This window comes from Muntiacus reevesi, chromosome 9, assembly GCF_963930625.1.
Source record: "Muntiacus reevesi chromosome 9, mMunRee1.1, whole genome shotgun sequence".
Classification (NCBI taxonomy): Eukaryota; Metazoa; Chordata; class Mammalia; order Artiodactyla; family Cervidae; genus Muntiacus; species Muntiacus reevesi.
This window is the reverse complement of record NC_089257.1, coordinates 71,861,355-71,883,175: the sequence shown is the minus strand read 5'-3', so window position 1 is coordinate 71,883,175 and position 21,821 is coordinate 71,861,355. Positions and strand designations below refer to the sequence as shown.

General features: G+C 39.3%; 1 non-coding gene across 1 annotated transcript; it reads left to right on the top strand.

The window, feature by feature from the left end:
- The first annotated feature begins 1,726 nt into the window (after positions 1-1,726).
- Positions 1,727-1,799, top strand: TRNAC-ACA (transfer RNA cysteine (anticodon ACA)). Its single transcript has one exon. It is a non-coding gene; the product is annotated as a tRNA-Cys (tRNA).
- Positions 1,800-21,821: the final 20,022 nt, after the last annotated feature.

The window sequence follows — 21,821 nt, the reverse complement described above, 5'->3', positions numbered from 1 at the left end:
AGTTCCAGTTAGTTTCTCAAAAAGTCTCTCCAGTTCTACCCACTATTCATCATCTGGATCCACATGATAGTTTTATGCTCCCCTGCCTGCAGGCCCTAGGCTTTGGATTTAATTTTTCCTCCTCATTAGCCTTCATTGGAATTGTGCTCAGCAAAGGTCAGTTCCTGAACTACTGCCTATTTTAATAAGTAAAGTTTTATTGGACTGCAGCCATGCTCAGTTATTCATGTCTATCTGTGGCTTTTTGTTTTTATGCTCCAATGGCAGAGTTGAATAGTTGCCAGAGCAGCTAGCATTCAACCCCTAAATTATTTACTATTTGGCCCTTTACAAAACAGCAAATCATAATATGCTTTGTAATGTCATTTACCTGGGTCATATGTTTCTATTTATCCTGAGTGCTATTTCATTTCAATTCCATCTTTGTTCCATGCCCATCAGCATTAAGCCAGCCTTGTCATTCCCTGGCCCACTCCATATGTCAATATGAACATGAGTTGAGGAAAAGATGGCAGGATAGCTCTGGCCTTGGAGAAGTTCAGTCACAAGAAAAGAAGAAAAACAGAACTGCCAAAAACCAGGGTTGCTGAGGCTACTAGAAGCCAACAGAGAGATTCTCTCCTCAAAGCAGGCTTTAATGGTGGCTAGAGTTGCAAAACAAACAAACAAACAAAAAAAACTGGAGGAAATGTGAAATGAGAAGTCTACTGAATTAGTCTACTGAATTAGCAGGTCACTGGTGACCTTTGGAACTGTATTATGAGGGCTGCAAACCAAATTCCAGTAGTGAAGAAGATAATGATTTGGACTTCCAAAATGACTTTGCATTATAGGCTGCCACTTTCTTCCTGACTAATTTATCCATGGGCAATTTTGTGATTTTGTTTCCTTATTTAACTTCTATACACATTTAGAAGAGTTAGTTATGCTCATCATTTATAATCAAGCAGCTGTTGCATTTGAAGGATCTCTTGATAGCCACATCAACACATTTACAACACATTTACACTCTAATTGACTGTTTGGTTTTGCTTAATTTTTTTTTTCTTTTTATGAAGCTGTGAAGATATAAATTTTGCCCGTATATATGATCCTTCAATCCCTGATAGCAGAAGTTGTGGAATGTTAGTGAGATCACATCTTTGCTGGTAGACAGAGAGATCAATGGCTTTCAGGTGTTAATGAGATGTCCTCAGAATTTATACCATTGTGAGAGAGCTGATGGTTCCCTACTGAGACATTAGAACTTTCTTTTAAATGGACGACAAAAGGTTTATATTTTCAGGCTGCATAAATTTTAATCTTCAGGCTTGGATATTCACTAAATAGCAGAAATTTAAGCCTTCTCAATCATGAACTTCTTCCCCTCCACCTTCAAACTTTCATGTCTCTAACCTCAAAGAAAAGTATTCCTCTCCTTTCCTAGATGTGCTTTTGATCCCAATTCCTATCATCTCCTCCAGGCATGCATCCATCATTCATCCCATCTCTCCATTGTTTTTAACTTCTCTTCCAAGTCTTCATCTCTTCAGTCTATGAATATATTTAAGCGTCTCCCCTCCCCAAGCAAAATTTCTTACTTGGTCTTCCTTTTCTCTCAAGTTATTGCACTCCAAACCATCACTACACTTTGAATGTAAAACTTTCTGAAAGAGAATCCTACTCTCTATTTTTTCCTCAACAGTTTTCTCTCCTGCATTCAACTGGTTTAGTGCCCACCTTGGCTTTCCTGGTGGCTCAGATGGTAAAGCGTCTGCCTACAATGCAGGAGACCCAGGTTCAATCCCTGGATTGGGAAGATCTCCTGTAGAAGGAAATGGTAACCCACTTCAGTATTCTTGTTGGGAAAATCCCATGGACAGAGGAGCCTGATAAGCTACAGTCCATGGGGTTGCAAAGAGTTGGACATGACTGAGCGACTTCACTTTGCTGTTTAAAATATTTGGAAAAGGTCATTCGTGGTCTCCCAATTGCCAATCCATTAACATCTTCTTAGTGCCCTCCCAGCTTGCCTCTCAAGCCCTCTGATCCCTTTCTTGACACTCTCATATTGTGTCCCTGGGATGAAATGTTTCTGGTTCTTCTCCCTCTCTGATCACTTGCTTCTGAGTCACTATTATGAAATGTCATTTCTCTACTCCTTACCGCTGGGTTTATTCAGATTTTTTTAATTCTAATTTCATAAATTCTTCCTGAGACATTTTATCCCCATTAATAAACTCATCTATCTTGAAATGCTCAAACAAATCCCCAAATTATATCTCATTCCTGAACTCCAGACCAGTATTGCTTTGTGTAATGATAGGAATGCTTTTTCACAGTATGTGATACAGTTGCCCCCTGCCACATGTGGCTACTTGAAAAGTACTTGAAAAGTGGCTAATGTGATGAACTGAATGCTTTGTTTTATTTAAGTTTGTTTTCAATTTCAATAGCCACATGTGGCTAGCAACTACTGTGTTTGAGGCTAAATAGCCTCTGTTTAAATCTCCTATTTGATAATTCCTTTTCACTTTTCACCTCAATATATCACAAACCAAAGTTACCACCTAATTTGTCAAATATCTCCTCTTCTTGTGTTCCTCCTTTTGTTAAATAGCGTCATCATCTAAACATTTACCCAAACAGCAAATCTCAGAATCATATTTTATTTTATTTTATTTTATTTTTTTTTACTTTTCCTCACGCTGACAATCAGTTGTTTCTATTCTGAAAACATGTCAAATCTGATCTCTCCTTTTACTACTGATAATTCTGCTTTCCTTTCAGCATTCATTATTAATGACTTGCAGTACATTGTTCAGTCATTTGACACACACAGACACATGCACACACCTGTGCTTGGACTTGATATTTGCCATTTTAAATGACATGACACTTCCATTTTTTGTAAGAGGGTCTTTACATTTGGGGAGATAATCCTGGTTCTGAAGTTGAAAAGAATAAGATAGTAAAGCCAACTTTAAAGAAATGTTTAATTGTTTAGACTTTTCTATTCTCTGGGCAGTGTTTGTAATCCCAGATCCCTATTATTTCACATACCACCCGTGACACAAATCAATATTGCACTGGCAGCTGCTAATCCTTCACTTTTTCTGTTCCATCAAGTTTACTTCTATTCCTCTTTTCCTCTAGTGATTTGAGGAATGAATATAATATGTGTTGCTATTGTTCTTCAGTTGCTAAGTCATGCCCAACTCTTTGCAACCCCATGGGCTGCAGCACTCCAGGCTCCCCTGTCCTTCACTATTGCCCCGAGTTTGTTCAAACCATGTCCATTGAGTTGGTGATGTTACCTAATCATCTCATCCTCCGCTGCTCTCTTCTCCTCTGCCTTCCATCTTCCCCAGCATCAGGGTCTTTTCCAGTGAGTTGGCTCCCCTCATCAGGTGGCCAAAGTATTGGAGCTTCAGCTTTAGCATCAGTCCTTCCATCAGGGTTGATTTTCTTTAGGATTTTATCTCCTTGTGGCAAAGAAACTCTAAGCAGTCTTCTCTAATACCACAATTCAAAATTCAGTGCTCAGCCTTCATTATGGTCCAACTTTCTCAGTGTACATGACTACTGGAAAAGCCATAGCTTTGACTATATGATCCTTGTCAGCAAAATGATGTCTCTGCTTTTTAGGATGCTGTCTAGGTTTGTCATTTTCCACAGTTTGTTGTGATCCACACAAAAGCTTTAGCATATCAATGAAGCAGAGGTAGATGCTTTTCTAAAATTCCCTTGCTTTTTCTATGATCCAATGGATGTTGGCAATTTGATCTCTAGTTCCTCTGTCTTTTTTTAAACTCAGCCTGTACATTTGGAATTTCTAGTACTGCTGAAACCTAGCTTGAAGAATTTTGAGCATTACCTTGCTAGCGTGTGAAATGAGTGCAATTGTACAGTAGCTTGAACATATTTTGGCATTCCCTTTCTTTGGAATTGGAGTGAAAATTTACCTTTTTCAGTCCTGTGGCCACTGCTGAGTTCTCCAAATTTGTTGGCATATTGAGCTCAACACTTTAAAAGTATCATCTTTTAGGATTCTTTAAAATTTATTTATTTTTAATTGAAGGATAACTGCTTTACAATATCATGTTGGTTTCTACCATACATCAACATGAATCAGCCATAGATGTACCTATAGCCCCTCCCTCTTGAAACTTCCTCCCACCTCACACCCCTCCCTACCCCTCTAGGTTGTTACAGAGCCCGGGTCTGAGTTTCCTGAGTAATACAGCAAATTCTTATTGGCTATTTTATATATGGCAGTGCACATATTTCCATGCTACTGTCTCCATACATTCCAACCTCTCCTTCCTTTCCCCGTCCATGTCCATAGGTCTGTCTTCTATGTCTGTGTCTCCATTGCTGCTCTGCAAATAGGTTCATCATTATCATCTTTCTAGATTCCAAATATATGCATTAAAATAGAATATTTGTTTTTCTCTTTCTGACTTACTTCACTCTGTATAATAGACTCTAAGTTCATCCACCTCGTTAAAACTGGCTCAAATGCATTCCTTTTTATGGCTGAGTAATTTAGCCTACCAGTCCATCCTAAAGGAGATCATTCCTGGGTGTTCATTGGAATGACTGATGCTGAAGCTGAAACTCCAATACTTTGGCCACCTCATGCGAAGAGTTGACTCATTGGAAAAGACCCTGGTGCTGGGAGGGATTGGGAGCAGGAGGAGAAGGGGATGACAGAGGATGAGATGACTGGATGGCATCACCGACTCGATGGACATGAGTTTGAGTAAACTCCGAGAGTTGGTGATGGACAGGGAGGCCTGGCGTGCTGCGATTCATGGGGTCACAAAGAGTCGGACACGACTGAGTGACTGAACTGACTGACTGACTGAATTTATTCTATTTTACACATGTATCACGGCTTCTTTATCCATTCATCTGTCAATGGTCATATAGGTTGCTTTCATGTCTTAGCTATTGTAAATAGTTCTGGGATGAACATTGGCATACATGTGTCTTTTTCAGTTTTGGTTTTCTCAGATTATATGCCTAGTTGTGGGACTGTTGGATCATATGGTAGTTTTATTTCTAGTTTTGAAAGGAATCTCCATAGTGTCTTCCATAATGGCTGTATAAATTTAAATTCCCATCAACTGTGTAAGAAGGTTTCTTTTTCTCCATACCCTTTCCTGCATTTATTGTTTGTGGATTTCTTGATGACGGCCATTCCAACAAGTGTGAGGTGATATCTCACTGTAGGTTTGATTTGCATTTCTTTAATAATGAGTGATATTGAGCATCTTTTCATGTGTTTATTAGCCATCTGTATGTTGTCTTTGAAGAAATATTTGTTTAGATCTTTTGCCCAGTTTTTGATTGCGTTGTTTTTCTGGTATTGAGTTGTATGAGCTGCTTGTATATTTTTCAAATTAATCCTTGTCAGTTGCTTCATTTGCTATTATTTTCTCCCATTCTAAGGGTTGTCTTTTCAGCTTCTTTTTAGTTTTCTCTGTTGTGCAAAAGCTTTTATGTTTCATTAGGCCTCAACTGTTTATTTTTGTTTTTATCTCCATTAATCTAGGATATGGGTCATAGAGAATCTATCTTTTAGGATTTTTAAATAGTTTAGCTGGGATTACATCACTTCTACTAGCTTTGTTCGTGGTAATGCTTTCTAAGGCCCACTTGACTTCACACTCCAGGATGTCTGGCTCTAGGTCAGTGACCACACTATTATGGTTATCTGGGTCATTGAGATCCTTTTTGTATAGTTCTTCTCTGAATTCTTGCTACCTCTTCTTAATATCTTCTGCTTCTGTTAGGTCCTTGTCATTTCTGTCTTTTATTGTGTCCACCTTTGCATGAAATATACCCTTGATATCTCCAATTTTCTTGAAGAGATTGCTACTCTTTCCCATTCTAATGTTTTCCTCTATTTCTTTCCATTGTTTGCTTAAGAAGACTTTCTTGTCTCTCCTTGCTATTCTCTGGAACTTTGCATTCAGTTAGGGTACATCTTTCTCTCTCTCCTTTACCTTTCACTTCTCTTATTTTCTCAGCTATTTGTGAGACCTCTTCAGACAACCATTTTGCTTGCTTCCATTTCTCTTTTTTGGGGATGATTCTGGTCACTGCCTCTGGTACAGTGTTACACACCTTTGTCCATAGTTTTTCGGCACTGTCTACCAGATCTAATCCCTTGAATCTATTTCTCATCTCCACTGTATAATCATAAGGGCATAGCTAAATGGCCTAGTGGTTTTCCTGACTTTCTTCAAATTAAGCTGGAATTTTGCAATTAGGAATTCATGATCTGAGCCATAGTCAGCTCCAGGTCTTGTTTTTGCTGACTATATAGAGTCTCTCCATGTTTGTCTGCAAAGAGTATAAATCAATCTGATTTCGACATTGACCATCTGGTGATGTCCATGAATAGAATTGTCTTTGTGTTGTTGGATGAGGGTGTCTGCTATGATCAGTGAGTTCTCTTGCCCAAACTCTATTAGCCTTTGCCCTGCTTCATTTTGTATTCTAAGGCCAAACTTGCCCTTTATTCCAGGTATCTCTTGACTTCCTCCTTTTGCATTTCAATTCCCTGTGACATTTTTTTTTTTTCTTTTGATGTTAGTTCTAGAAGGTCTTCATAGGTCTTCATAGAACTGTTCAACTTCAGTTTCTTTGGCATTTGTGGTCAGGCCATAGACTTGGATTACTGTGATGTTGAATGGTTTGTCTTGGAAATGAACCTAGATCATTCTGTCATTTTTGAGACTGCACCCAAGTACTGCATTTCAGACTCTTTTGCTGCCTATGAGGGCTACTCCATTTCTTATAAGGTATTTTTGCCCACAGTAGTAGATATAATAATCATATGAATTCTATTCACCTATTCCATACAGTTTAGTTCACTGATTCCTAAGATGTCAAAGTTCAATGTTGCCATCTCCTGCTTGACCACATCCAATTTACCTTGATTCATGGACCTAACATTCCATGTGTCTATGCAATACTGTTCTTTACAGCATCAGGCTTTACTTTCACCACAAGGCACATCCACAACTGAGCTAGTTTCCTCTTTGGCCCAGCCACTTCCTTCTTTCCAGAGCTGTTAGTAGTTGCCCTTCACTCTTTCCCAGTAGCAGATTGAATATCTTCTGACCTTGGGGATCTTATCTTCCAGTGTCATATATTTTTGCCTTTTTATACTGTACATGGGGTTCTTGTGGAAAGAGTACTGGAGTGGTTTGCCATTCCCTCTTCCAGTGGGCCACATTTTGTCAGAACTCTTCAATCCAACCTGTCCATCCTAGATGGTCCTGCACAGTACGGCTCACAGCTTTGTTGAGCTATGCAATCCCCTTCACCACAGCAAGGCTGTGATCCATGAAGGGGATCACAATAGTTTAATTCTCCTCCTCCTCATCCTGTCATGCTTGGAGGAATGACTATTTGTGTAGTTAGACTGACTAGTATATTCTTGGCCACAAAGCCATTTTGAGGAGCAGACTGCCAGTTCTACTGAAACCGTAAAACTGATCTTGAAAAGGAATAAACTTAGAATTGCCAGTGTCAGAGCCAAGAGCTCCATGCCATTTCACTTACAGGGTACCAGCATCTGATGTTCTTCTCAATCCCAAGATCCAGTGTAGAATTCAAAAAGTCCACACAACACACAAAAGAATAGGAATGCACAGAGAAGCCTTGCTGCTGCTGCTGCTGCTGCTGCTGCTGCTGCTGCTAACTCACGTCAGTCGTGTCCGACTCTGTGTGACCCCATAGACGGCAGCCCACCAGGCTCCCCCGTCCCTGGGATTCTCCAGGCAAGAACACTGGAGTAGGTTGTCATTTCCTTCTCCAAAGGGTGAAAGTGAAAAGTGAAAGTGAAGTCGCCCAGTCGTGTCTGACTCTTAGCGACCCCATGGACTGCAGCCTACCAGGCTCCTCCATCCGTGGAATTTTCCAGGCAAGAGTACTTTAGTGGGTTGCCATTGCCTTCTTCAGAGAAACCTTGAGAATCCAACAAAGTAACAGTCATATGTCATTTGTGGTTGATGCTGTTGTTCTAACTGCTTATTTTTTAGTTAAAAGTCAAAAATATTCTCTTGTTTAAATTATAAGACTTGGGATTGTTACTTTTGCTTTCAACACACTCATGAAGAGAAAGTCACAGCTCATGGTGCAGAGGACAAAGGCCAGTGTGTAGCTTGCAGCTATCTGGACAGGAGATAGAAAAAGAGAAAGTCATCTTAAATTAAGGCTGTTCTGTGGACCACAAAATTAATACTCTTCTCTCTTGCCTGAATAATTTTTTAACAATTTAATTAGTCTTCTTACCTCTGGCCATTTCTTCTAGTTTCCATCTATATATTGCCCTGGTTTTGCTAATGAAATATAATCCTTCTCTAGTTTGCATTGCTCAAAAGATGAAGTCCTAAATTTTGAAATAACATACAGGATCACTAGTAATCACTAGTAACCTTTACATAAATGATGGCCCCAATTTTACTATCCTTCCCACCTACCCAATGCCATGAGTTTTTTAGGCATTTGCCAGAAATCAAAGTTGATTTCCTTCTCTGGACCAGACCTATGCACCACAAGGAGGAGATTTTAGGAGCCCAAAGGTACTTAGAAATCAGTCAAATGTTTTAGTCACTATATCAAATTATACCACACAATAAATATTTAGATAATGTCAGGTTTCAGCTCTTTCCTTGTGAAACTTATCTTTTTGTTTTTTGTTTATCAAATGTTGGAGCTCACTGGATCCTCCTCTCTCCATTCCACAGGAAGTTTTGCTTCAAATCAGATGTACACTTCAGTGAAGGGAAGTATACTGATACATGCCTACCTATTGAATGAACCCTGAAAACATTATACTAATTTAAAAAAAACCTAGACACAGATGTCATACATTGTATGAAATATCTAGAATAGGAAAAGCTCTAGAGACAGAAAATAGATTAAATTGTCATGAGTAGGGAAAAGGAAAAATGGACAGTGACTGCTAATGGGTATGGGTCTTCTTTAAGGGCAATAAAAATGTTCTGGAATATAATGGCAAATTTTATAGCACTGATGGTTGTCATATATTTAAAAAACACCGAATATACTTTAAAAGGGTTAATGTTATATGAATCATTTCCAAAGAAGAGAACCTACTTAAATAACTCTCATATTCTAATAGCCAAGACTGAAAACAACACAGTTGTTTTTCCATGAGTGAATGGTTGGTCCAGTCACTGGTATTTTTGTACTATGTAATGTTACTAGTGATAAATTGGAGCAGACTATTGATATAATCAACTACCTGGCAAAATTTCAGAGAATTACACCTAGTGAAAAAAAGAGCCAATCTCCCAAACTTATATACTGTATAATTCAACTATATAACATGAGTACAATGACAAAATTATAGAAATGAGAAATAGATTAGTGATTGATTCATCAATGGGGTTAAGAATAGAGGCACAGACCTAAAGAACAGACTTTGGACACAGTGGGGGAAGGACAGGGCAGGACAAATTGAAATAGTAGCATTGACCTATATATACTACCATGTGTAAAATAGATAATCAGTGACCTATATACACTATCATGTGTAAAATAGATAGTCTAAAGTAAATAGTCAGTGTGCTGTATAGGCACCGGGGTTAAACCTGGTGGTCTGTGACAGGCTAGAGGTATGGAATAGAGTGAGGGGTTGGGAGGGGGGTTGAGGAGGGAAGTGATATATGTGTATCTGTGGCTGGTTCACATTGTTGTATGGCAGAAACCATACAACATTGTAAAGTAATTTCCCCCCAATTAAAAATAAAGTAAAAAAAAAAAAAGAATGGAGGAGGGAGGTGTGGGAGGAAAGTGGGCGTGACTATATCAGGGCAACAAGTAGGGTTGTTGTGGTAATGATAGCATTCTGGGTCTTTGTTATATCAATGTCATTATCATTATTGTTTATGCTACAGTATAGTTTTACAAGATGTTTCCGTTAGGGGAGGTCTTCCCAGCTGGCACTAGTGGTAAAGAACCTGCCTGCCAATGCAGGAGACATAAGAGAAGCAGGTTCAGCACCTGGGTCAGGAAGATTCCCTCAAGGGGGCATGGCAACCCATTCCAGTATTCTTGCCTGGAGAATCCCATGGACAGAGGAGCTTGGTGAAGTACAGTCCATGGGATCCCAAAGAGTCAGACAGGACTGAAGTGACTTAGCATGCACCCATGCACCATTAGGAGAAACTAGGTAAAGGGCACATAGGATCTCTCTGTATCATTTGTTATGATTGCATGTAAATCTAAAATTAATCTAAAATAAAGTTTAATTAAAAAATAACTTAAATAACTTCTGAAGTTAGTCCTTGGAGGTATTTGCCAGTTAAAATTCAATAAAAGAATGAGAACACTTTAAGACATAATGATGGCACTTAACTACCTGTAGAAGTAACTCAGTCTAAAAGAGAATGTCAATGAGGTTACCTAAATACTGCACAGGAGCATCGGGGAATAAGGAATGTCAAAACAAAAGACTCTCCCCATGTAAAGTTGTATTTTGCTAGAATGTTTAGCTGATATGAAAAGTTCAAAATTTCAGGGATGTTCATTGGATTTTGGGAAAGGGAATTTAATAGGCAGTTATATCTGTCAACTTGGCAAGGTTACAGTCCTCACTTATTCAACTAAATAAAAATCTAGATGTTACTGTGAAGGCGTTTTGTAGACATGATTAGCATTCATTAGCAGTTGCCTCTAAGTAAGGAGATTATCCTAAATAATCTGTGTGGGACTGATTCCAGGAGTTAAAGAGAAGAATTAAGGTTTCCCTGAAGAAGAAATTCTACTTGCAGATTGCAGTTTCAACTCATGCCAGGGAATTCCAGATTGCCTTTCTTAATGGCTTGCCCTGAAGATTTTGAATTTGCTAGCCAAGACTGATGTTGAAGTTGAGACTCCAATACTTTGGTCACCTGATGCAAAGAGATGACTCATTTGGAAAGACCCTGATGCTGGGAAAGATTGAAGGTGGGAGGAGAAGGGACGACAGAAGATAAGATGGTTGGATGGCATCACCAATTCAATGGACATGAGTATGGATAAACTCTGGGAGCTGGTGATGGACAGGGAGGCCTAGCGTGCTGCAGTCCATGGGTTCACAAAGAGTCAGACATGACTGAGCAACTGAACTGAACTGAAGTGAACTGAGCCAGACCCTATGATGCATAAACCAATGTCATGCAATAAATCTCTTAATGTATAATATATTTCCCTATATCTCTGGAGGAAACTGACTGACAGATGGGTTTCTTGCATTTAAAAATAAAACCAGGAAACGGAAGATGGTGGAGGAGTAAGACGGAGAGATCACCTTCCTCCCCACAGATACATCAAAAATTCATCAGAATGTGGAACACCTCCTACAGAACAACTTCTGAACAACAGCAGATGACCCCAAACTTCCAAAAAGGCAAGGTGATCTCCTCAGAATGAAGTAGGGCAAAGGATAAAGGCATAAAAAGATACAACAGATTTCAGGGCAGGGGCTTGTGCCCTGAGAGAGGGAGTCGTGAAGGAGGAAAAGTTCTCATACACTAGGAAACCTCATCACAGATGGGGCCAGGTAGGAGCTTCAGAACCGTCAGAGTGGGTGGAGTGCAACAGTGGGGGATCAGAGGGCAAGACAGAGAAAATTCACCATAGAAATTGCTGCTGAAGATCATTTTGCAGAAGAGGATGGGGGCAAGGTGCTCAGACATAGGCTCAGATCCCAGGAAGAGGTTTGGGATTGGCTGCCATGAGGATTCTCTGAGAGGATGACTTCCACACAGCTATGGAATTAGATGTGACTATCACTGCCAAGAGCCTCTCAGGGGGTGCTAGTGGTAAATAACTCCCCTGCCAATGTAGGGAAAGAGACACAGGTTCAATCCCTGAGTCAGGAAGATCCACTGGAAAAGGGCATGGCAAGCCACTCCAATATTTTTGCCTGGAGAATCTCATGGCCATAGGAGTCTGGCAGACTATAGTCCATAGGATTGCACAGAGTCAGACATGACTGAAGCAACAGCATGCACATATGCCACTGCCAACTTTGGAGAACGTGCAAGAGACAGTGACAAAACGCTGCTAATGCAGTCCTGATCCAGGAGGCGGCAGCTACCACCACCAGGCTGTGAGCAGGCACAGGTTACTTCCCATACCTTGCTGGGAGCTTGAACAGCTTAGATGTTCTTAGGGACCCACAACCTGGGGCCAGTTCCTCTGGGAGAGCTCACGGCCCTTCCCAGATTGTAACGGCATCCAACAGGTCTCTACTGCCACAGGCACTCCTTGGTACCTCGCAATTGCGATTGCCATACCCTCCCATATCCTCAGCCTCAGCAAGAAAGTGAGCCCTAATAAGCCTTGGGCTTTGTCCTCTCAAAGGATTATACAGTGGAAGTGACAAATAGATTCAAGGGATTAAATCTGATAGACAGAGTGCCTGAAGAGCTATGGAGAGAGGTTCATGATTTTATACAGGAGGCAGGGATCAAGACCATTGAGCAAAGCTAGTGGAGGTGATGGAATTCCAGTTGAGCTATTTCAAACCTTAAAAGATGTCGCTGTGAAAGTGCTGCACTCAATATGCCAGCAAATTTGGAAAATAGAGCAGTGACCACAGAACCGGAAAAAGGTCAGTTTTCATTCCAATCCCAAAGAAAGGCAATGGCAGTCATCTCACATGCTAGTAAAGTAATGCTCAAAATTCTCCAGGCCAGGCTTCAACAGTATGTGAACTGTGAACTTCCAGATGTTCAAGCTGGTTTTAGAAAAGGCAGAGGAACGAGAGATCAAATTGCCAACGTCGACTGGATCATCAAAGAAGCAAGAGAGTTCCAGAAAAACATCTATTTCTGCTTTATTGACTATGCCAAAGCCTTCTACTGTGTGGATCACAACCAACTGTGGAAAATTCTGAAAGAGATGGGAATACCAGACCACCTGACCTGCCTGCTGAGAAATCTGTACGCAGGTCAAGAAGTAACAATTAGAACCGGACATGGAACAAGACTGGTTCCAAATCAGGAAAGGAGCACGTCAAGCCTGTATATTGTCATCCTGCTTATTTAACTTATATGCAGAGTACATCATGCAAAATGATAGGCTGGATGAACCACAAGCTGGAATCACAAGATTGCCAGGAGAAATATTAATAACCTCAGATATGCAGATGACACCACCCTTATGGCAGAAAGCGAAGAAGAATTAAAGAGCCTCTTGATAAAAGTGAAAGAGGAGAGGGAAAAAGTTGGCTTAAGACACAACATTCAGAAAACTAAGATCATGGCATCTGGTCCCATCACTTCATGGCAAATAGATGGGGAAACAGTGACAGACGTTATTTTCTTGGGCTCCAAAATCACTGCAGATGGTGACTGCAACCATAAAATTAAAAGACACTTGCTGTTTGGAAAAAAGCTATGATGAAGCTAGATAGCATATTTTAAAGAAGAGACATTACTTTGCCAACAAATTTCTGTCTGGTCAAAGCTATGCTTTTTCCAGTAGTCATGGATGGATGTGAGAGTTGGATTATAAAGAAAACCGAGTGCCAAAGAATTAATGCTTTTGAAATGTGGTGTTGGAGAAGACTCTTGAGAGTCCCTTGGTCTGCAAGGAGATCCAACCTGTCCATCCTAAAGGAAATCCGTCCTGAATATTCACTGGAGGAACTGATGCTGAAGGTGAAGCTCCAATACTTTGGCCTCCTGATGCAAAGAACTGACTCATTGGAAAAGACCCTGATGCTGGGAAACATCGAAAGCGAAAGGTTAAGGGCATGACAGAGATGGTTGGATGGCATCACCAATTCAATGGACATGAGTTGGAGTAAGCTCTGGGAGTTGATGATGGACAAGGAAACCTGGTGTGCTGCAGTCCATGGGGTTGCAAAGAGTTGGAAACAACTGAGTGACTAAACTGAACTGAACTTTGTTCTCTCATGTCTGGACAGGCAATAAACTATGGACTTTAGGGGCAACTGTGAACTTTAGAAGCAAGTATAAGCTGGAGTCAGGCCAGATCTGAAACTTAGCGACCCCAACACTGCTTTCCACAAGTCCAGAGACCTTCCTAGAGTTGAGTATTGCCTTAACCAAGAGTCTTGGGGTTTTGTCTTCTGTGCTGTGTGGCTTGTGAGGAGTTGGTGCTACAGTAGGGGTCGGCCTGCACCCCTGAGATGTGAGATATGAGCCCAATACTTTGATCCACCAGTGAACTGCCAACCCCAGGGAACATTAATAGGTGACAGTCTTCCCAAAGACTTCCATCTCAGCACTGAAACCAAGCCCACCCAAGGGTCAGCAAGTTCCAGTGTCCTGATACTCCACAGCAGTCTTTCAGCAAAACAGGAACACAATCCTTGATATTAGCAGATAAGCTGCCCAAAGTTATGCCAAACCCACAGACACTCCAGAACACACTTCTTGGCATGGCACTGCCCTTCAAAGAGAAAAAATCCAGCTCTATTCACCAGAACGCAGGCACAAGTCCCCCAGCCATGCATGAAACCTTCACAAGGCTCTGCTTCAACTCCACCCATGGGAGGCAGACTCCACAATTAAGAGGAAATGTGACCTTCCAGACTGCAGAACAGAGACCCCAAACACAGTTGTTGTTCAGTTGTTAAGTCGTGTCTGACTCTTTGTGACCCCATGGACTGCAGGCTTCCCTGCCCTTCACTGTTTCCCAGAGTTTGCTCAAACTCATATCCAATGAGTCTGAATAGGATCTACATCCAACCATCACTTCCTCTGTTATCCATCCCCTTCCCTGCTGCCCTCAATGTTTCCCATCATCAGGGTCTTTTCCAATGAGTTGGCTCTTCACATCAGGTGACCAAAATATTGGAGCTTCATCTTTAGCATCAGTGGTTTCAGTGAATATTCAGGGTTGATTTCCTTTAGTATTGACTAGTTTGATCTCCTTGCTGTCCAAGGGACTCTCAAGAGTCTTCTCCAACACTACAATTCAAAACCATCAATTTTTCAACCCTCAGCCTACTTTCTTGTCCAGCTTTCACATGCGTACATGATTACTGGAAAAAAAAAAAAAAACAGCATAGCTTTGACCATATGAACCTTTGTTGGCAAAAGGATATCTCTGCTTTTTAATATGCTGTCTAGTTTTGTCATAACTTTTCTTCCAAGGAGCAGGTGCCTTTTAATTTTATGGCTGCAGTCACTGTCTACAGTGATTTTGGAGCCCAAGAGTATAAATTCTGCCACTGTTTCCACTTTTTCCACATCTATTTGAAAACTAAACAAAATGAAAATACAGATAAATATGCAGCAGATGAAGGAACATGGTAAAAACTCACAAGACCAAGAAATGAGGAGGTAATACGTAGTGTACCTGAAAGAGAATTCAGAGTAATAACAGTAAAGATGATCCAAAATCTTGAAAACAAAATGGGGGCATGTATAAACAGACTGGAGGCATGAATTGAGAAGATACAAAACATGTTTAACAGTGACCTAGGACAATTAAAGAATAAACAATCAACTATAAACAATGCAATAACTGATATTAAAAATGCACTGGAGGGAACTGATAGTAGAATAAATGAGGCAAAAGAACAGATAGTGAGCTAGAAGATAGAATGGTGGAAATAACTGAAGCAGAGTTGAATAAAGAATAAACGATAAAAAGAAACGAGGACAGTCTCATTTCTGAGACAACATTAAGAACCCCAACATTCCAATCATAGACATCAGAGAAGAAGACAAAAGGAAAGGGGATGAGAGAATATTTGAGGAGATTATAGTCGAAAAGTTCCCCAAAATTGGAGAGGAAATAACCACTCAAGTTCAAGTCCAGAGAGCTCCATATAGGATAAACCTAAGAATAAACATGCCAAGACACATATTGATCCAACTATCAAAAATTAAATACAAAGAAGAAAATATTAAAAGCAACAAATAACATACAAGAGAACCCTCACAAGGTTAACAGCTGATTTTTCAACAGAAACTCTGCAGGTCAGAAGGGAATGATAGGATATATTTAAGTTGATGAAAGGGAAAAACTTGCAACCAAGATTATTCTATCCAGCAAGGACCTCATTCAGTTTCAAAGGAGAAATCAAAAGCTATCCAGACAAGTAAAAGCTAAAAGGATTCAGCACTACAAAGCCAGCTCTTCAACATATGCTAAAGGAACTTCTCTAGACAAGAAACCTAGAAAAGGCCCATAAAAGCAAATCTCAAACAATAAAGTAAATGGTAATGGGATATACTTATCAATAATTACCTTAAATGTAAATGGGATAAGTGCTCCAACCAAAAGACACAGATTGACTGAATGGATACAAAAACAAGACCCTGATATATGCTGGTTACAAGAGACCCATTACTTTGCCTACAAAGTTCTGTATAGTGAAAGCTATGATTTTTCCAGTAGTCAAGTATGGATGTGAGAACCATAGAACCATAAAAAGCCTGAGTGGTGAAGAACACATGCCTTCTAACAGTGGTGCTGAAGAAGACTCTTGAGAGTCCCTTGGACTGCAAGATCAAACCAGTCAATATCAAAGAAAATCAACCCTGAATATTCATTGGAAGAACTGATGATGAAGTTGAAACTCCAATATTTTGGCCACCTGATGCACAGAACTGACTCATTGGAAAAGACCTTGATGCTAGGAAAACTTGAAGGCAAGAGGAGACAGGGATGACAGAGGATGAGATGGTTGGATAGCATCACCGACTTGATGGACATGAGTTTGAGCAAATTCTGGGAGTTGGTAGGATAGACAGGGAAGCATTGTATGCTACAGTCCAAAGGGTCACAAAGAGTCGGACACGACTTAGTGATTGAACTGAATTGAACTGAATAATAAGTGATGTTGAGCATATTTTCATTTTATTAGCCATCTATATGTCTTTTTTGGAGAAATCTCTGCTTAGGTCTTCTACCCACTTTTTGATTGAACAGAAAATATTCTGGTATTGAGCTACATGAGTGTTTGTATATTTTGGAGATTAATTCTTTGTCAGTAGTTTCATTACGCATTATTTTCTCCCATTCTGAGGGTTGTCTTTTTGCCTTGTGTACAGTTTCTTTCGTTGTGCAAAAGTTTTTAAGCTTAATTAGGTTTCATTTTTGGTTTGATTTCGATTACTCTGTGGTGTTTCCAACACCACAGTTCAAAACATCAATTCTTCCACACTCAGCTTTCTTTATGGTCCAACTCTCAAATCCATCCATGACTACTGGAAAAACCATAGCTTTGCCTAGACAGACGTTTGTTGGCCAAGTAAGTCTCTGCTTTTAAATATGCTGTCTAGGTTTGTCATAGCTTTTCTTTCAAGGAGCAAGTGTCTTTTAATTTCATGGCTGCCAACACCACTTACAGTGATTTTGGAGTCCAAGAAAATTAGTGAAATGCAAATAAAAATGACAGCGAAGTTCCATCTCACACTGGTCAGAATGCCCATCATCAAAAAGTCTAAAACAATAAATGTTGGAGAGAGTATGGAGAAAAGGGAACCCTCTTGCACTATTGACGGGAATGCAAATTGATACAGTCACATTAGAGCATGACATGGAGATTTCTTTAAAAAACTAGTAATAAAACTATCATATGACCCAGAAATTCCACCAGTAGGCATATATCCTCAGGAAACCATAATTGAAAAAGACACATGTACTCCAATGTTCATCACAGCACTATTAACAATAGCTAGGACCTGGAAGCAACCTAGATGGCCATCGACAGATGACTGGATAAGGAGGCTGTGGTATATATTCACAATGCAATATTACTAAGCTATAAAAAAGAACACATTTGAGTCAGTTCTAATAAGGTAGGTGAACCTATAACCTATTATACAGAGTGAAGCAAGTCAGAAAGAGAATGACAAATATATACTAAAGCACATATATGGAATATACAAGGGTGGTACTGATGATCCTACTTGCATGACAGCAAAGGAGAGACAGACATAAAGAACAGACTTTTGGACACAGTAGGGGAAGAGGAGTGTGGGACAATTTGAGAGAATAACATTGAAACATATACATTACTAGATATAGAATAGATAACCAGTGGGAATTTGCTGTGTGGTGCAAGGAACCCAAATCCAGTGCTCTGTGACAACCTAGAGGGGTGAGGTAGGGAAGGAAGTGGAAGGAGGTTCAAGAGGGAGGGGACATAGGTATACTTATGGCCAATTCATGTTGTATGACAGAAACCACCACAATATTGCAAGTAATCATCCTTTAATCAAAATTTTAAAAATTAAAACGAAAAATAAAACCCAAAACTCTTTTCCCAGAAAATTTTAAATACAACTCTGCAGATTCAAACTTTACCATGTTATAGCTTTAATTTATTGCCTGAGAGTCTATGAATTAAAATAAAACTCCATCTCTGACAGCAAATTAGAAAATGATGGAATTAAGTTTAAAAGGTCTCTTCCTAAATTTAAAGACCAAATCAGAGTGAGTTTTCTGATATTTAGTTTTGATAAGACATTATCAGGCTAGGAGATAAAGGCTGTCTTCATTGCCAAAAATAAATCTCTCTCTTCCTTTTATTCATCAGGCTTCTATTAAAATTAGGCTAAGTATCAGGCTAGGTGCTAGATGCTGAGATTAATAAACACAAGTAAACTGAGTCCTATTTCTTTTCAAGGAGTTGCTCATATCTCTCATGAAAGAAACTGATACAATTGATCAACATAAAGAAGGCCCTGAATAAGCAAATAAATACATCTCTATCACTTTTAGAGATTCATTTCCCACTTAGGAGCAGAGGAGCATTTTTGATATATAATTTATTCATGATTTTAAGGAATCTTTAAGCTATTAAAACTGCATGCCGAATAGCACACTTGACACCAAAAAATAAACTGTGGCAAATTCTTTTGAGTTGTTAACATTCTTTACCCATTCTCTGCTGGTAATATTAGAGGGTTTATTTTACTAAAGTAGAAATTCTGGAATTAATCTCTTATGATATCTCATTTGTCCTTTCTCTCTAATCATAATTTCTCATGCAATGTAGAGCTAAGTTCATATTTGGATAGTGATGTAGTGAGCCCGTGAAAAGCAACCTTTCTTTAGGTTTTATTTTACCTGTATTTTAACTGTAAAAACTCTTTTGTTTTTATTGTGTTTTTTCTGTGATTTGTCTTCCAGCAGAAGAGGTTTTTTTTTTTTTCCCTTTGCTAGACTTTTTGATATCAAAGTGAAAATCCTATGACTTTAAAACCCTATTAGTAAAATTATGACTTTACTTATTTATTGTCTTGTTAGACTGATTAAGCACAGTGCTTCAGAGGATGGCTTTGGGGACAGTGAAAGTGAAGTCGCTCAGTAGTGTACGACTTGTTGCAACCCCATGGACTGTAGCCCGCCAGGCTTCTCCATCCATGGGATTTTCCCGGCAAGCATACTGGAGTGGGTTGCTATTTCCTTCTCCAGGGGATCTTCCCTACCTAGGGGTCGAACCCGGGTCTCCCGCACTGAAGGCAGGCTCTTTACCGTCTGAGCCACTATGTCAGGTTTATACCACTTGAGCCTCAGGTTCTCTTTCTGAGATAATAATTATAATAAATATGAGAGGATTGAGTGAAATGATCACATAAAGTGCTTAAGTATACACTTACCATGAAATAAATACTCTGAATCTTAGCTGTGGTTATATGATCCTAGCAGCATTGTAGAAGTGCCTATTTTGGTTATAATCATGTGAGTCATTTAAAGCTAACAGTAGCTGGAGTTTGTAGGAAGGCAGGCAGCTCATCATTGCTAACAAATATCTTGACTGTGTAATCTTACTTAATCTTTAGAAAAAGTCTATAGATAAATTGCACTTAGCATTTTTAAAGCATTTACTTTCTCACGATCTGCTTTACTTATCACACACATTTATATAATCTGCAAAGACATGTATAGTTCTGCATTACACAAAGAAGCTCTCAAATAAACAGAAATATTCTCAAGATCAAAATCTCAAACATGAAAAAGCTTGAGCTGAAACTCTAGTTCTTTTGATTCTGCATTTTCCGTCATTTTTCCTTTATTTTGTCTAAATCAAGAATTCATGTTCTTTGATAATGAAGAATTTTAAAAGAAGAAGAATTTGTTAGAATTTTAATCTAACAAAAACACCCCCATTTTTTGGTAACTTCATTTCTAATGTGCCTAACCAGATAGTGGAGATACCTAGTCTGTGCTCTGGTCAAGCCTGCCTGAGATGCACTCCTTCTGTACAAGCAGCTCAGTCACTTGTCTTTCACAACACAATTCAACACTTTTGACTCCCATAAAGTCCTCCTTGATCACTCTAGTCTACTATTCTTTTATTTATTCAATTTTGGGGGCATTTATTCTATGCTCTCTTTTATTGTCATTTACCTTTTATGCTAATGCTTACCTCTTCAATTTGACTGCTAATGTCCTCATGCAGATGCACCATAGCCTCAAACATTACCTGGTTCAAACAAGTACGCAGTTGTTTGGTGATGATGTTTGGTAATGATGTGATGGTGGTGATGAGAGCAATACTTACAACATCTCCAATTTACCTCATGGTGTTCTTTCCTTGACTGTGACCCTGGCAAGCAACAATCAGTTGGTCACTGGTAATCGACCTGTTCAGTTGTATTCACTCATTTGATTCAGAATATTTCAGGAAAGTCTTCTATACACTAGAGCCTATCTAGATAATAGAGTTGTGAACACAAAGAGCCCTGAACTTCAGAACTTACATTCTAATGGAAGAAATAGACTTAAAAACAAATGTGTAGTATGATGACATATTTCAAGTGTTCTAATATGAATATTATTGGGACAGCAAAAATGAGAGAAAGATTCCTAATTTATTTATGAGAGGAAAGGTGGGTTCCAGCAAAACTTCAGAGAAAAAGTCATCTTTGAACCACTTAAAAGATGACTAACTGGAACAAACCCACTTATGTCTGTTTATTTCTACTATTGGTAGTGAATATGTCCCAGGGCATGACAAGACCACTAGTTTAAAGTGCCTGGAGCTGAAGCAGAACTGGAGATTTTGACCTTCAGTGAATGAAGTAGGAGGTAATGACATGATCGAATTTAAGTAAACAAATTATCTGTTATTTGAAGAAGTTACTGTGAAATGACATGAAATTGTGTTGAGATCACTGTGGCCTGCTCTTGCAGAAAAGAGGTATCTCTGCCACTGTGGGATTCTGAAGAGCTCATAACAACAACAACAAAAAAAAAGGTTTGTTTTGCATTTCAGACTATCAGAAAAGGAGTCTCATTATACACTATTATGTTATACATATACACTAATATGTCTCATTATACACTATTAGGCAAAATCTCTACATCACCACATAAATATTGCTTTATTTAACACCTTTATTTAGCACCTGCTCTATGCCAGGTACCATGACAGGATCTGAGAACTGTAGCAAAGAGCAAAACTGACACAAATAATTATACTCCTGAAGCTTATATTCCAGCAGGAGGAAATCAACAGTAAGCAAATAAATAAGTCAATCATACAGTACATTAGATAGGGAAAGTTCTATGGAAAAAAATTAAAACAGAGAAGGAAGGTAAGGAGTATTGTGAGGTGGGGGGAGGTAAGAACTTGTATTTTTAAATAGGCTGGTTAGAAAAGGCCTCACTTAGAAGGGGGCAATCAAGTCAAAATGTGAAAAAGATGATGGCTCAAGTCACATAAATATGAGGAAGGAGAAAATTCCACATTTGGTTAACAGCATGTACAAATTCCCTGAAGCAGGACTACACTTGAACCAGTTAAGAAATATCGGAGAGGCCAAAGTGACTGGAATGGAATAAATGAGGGGAATAATATGAGATCAGTGAGA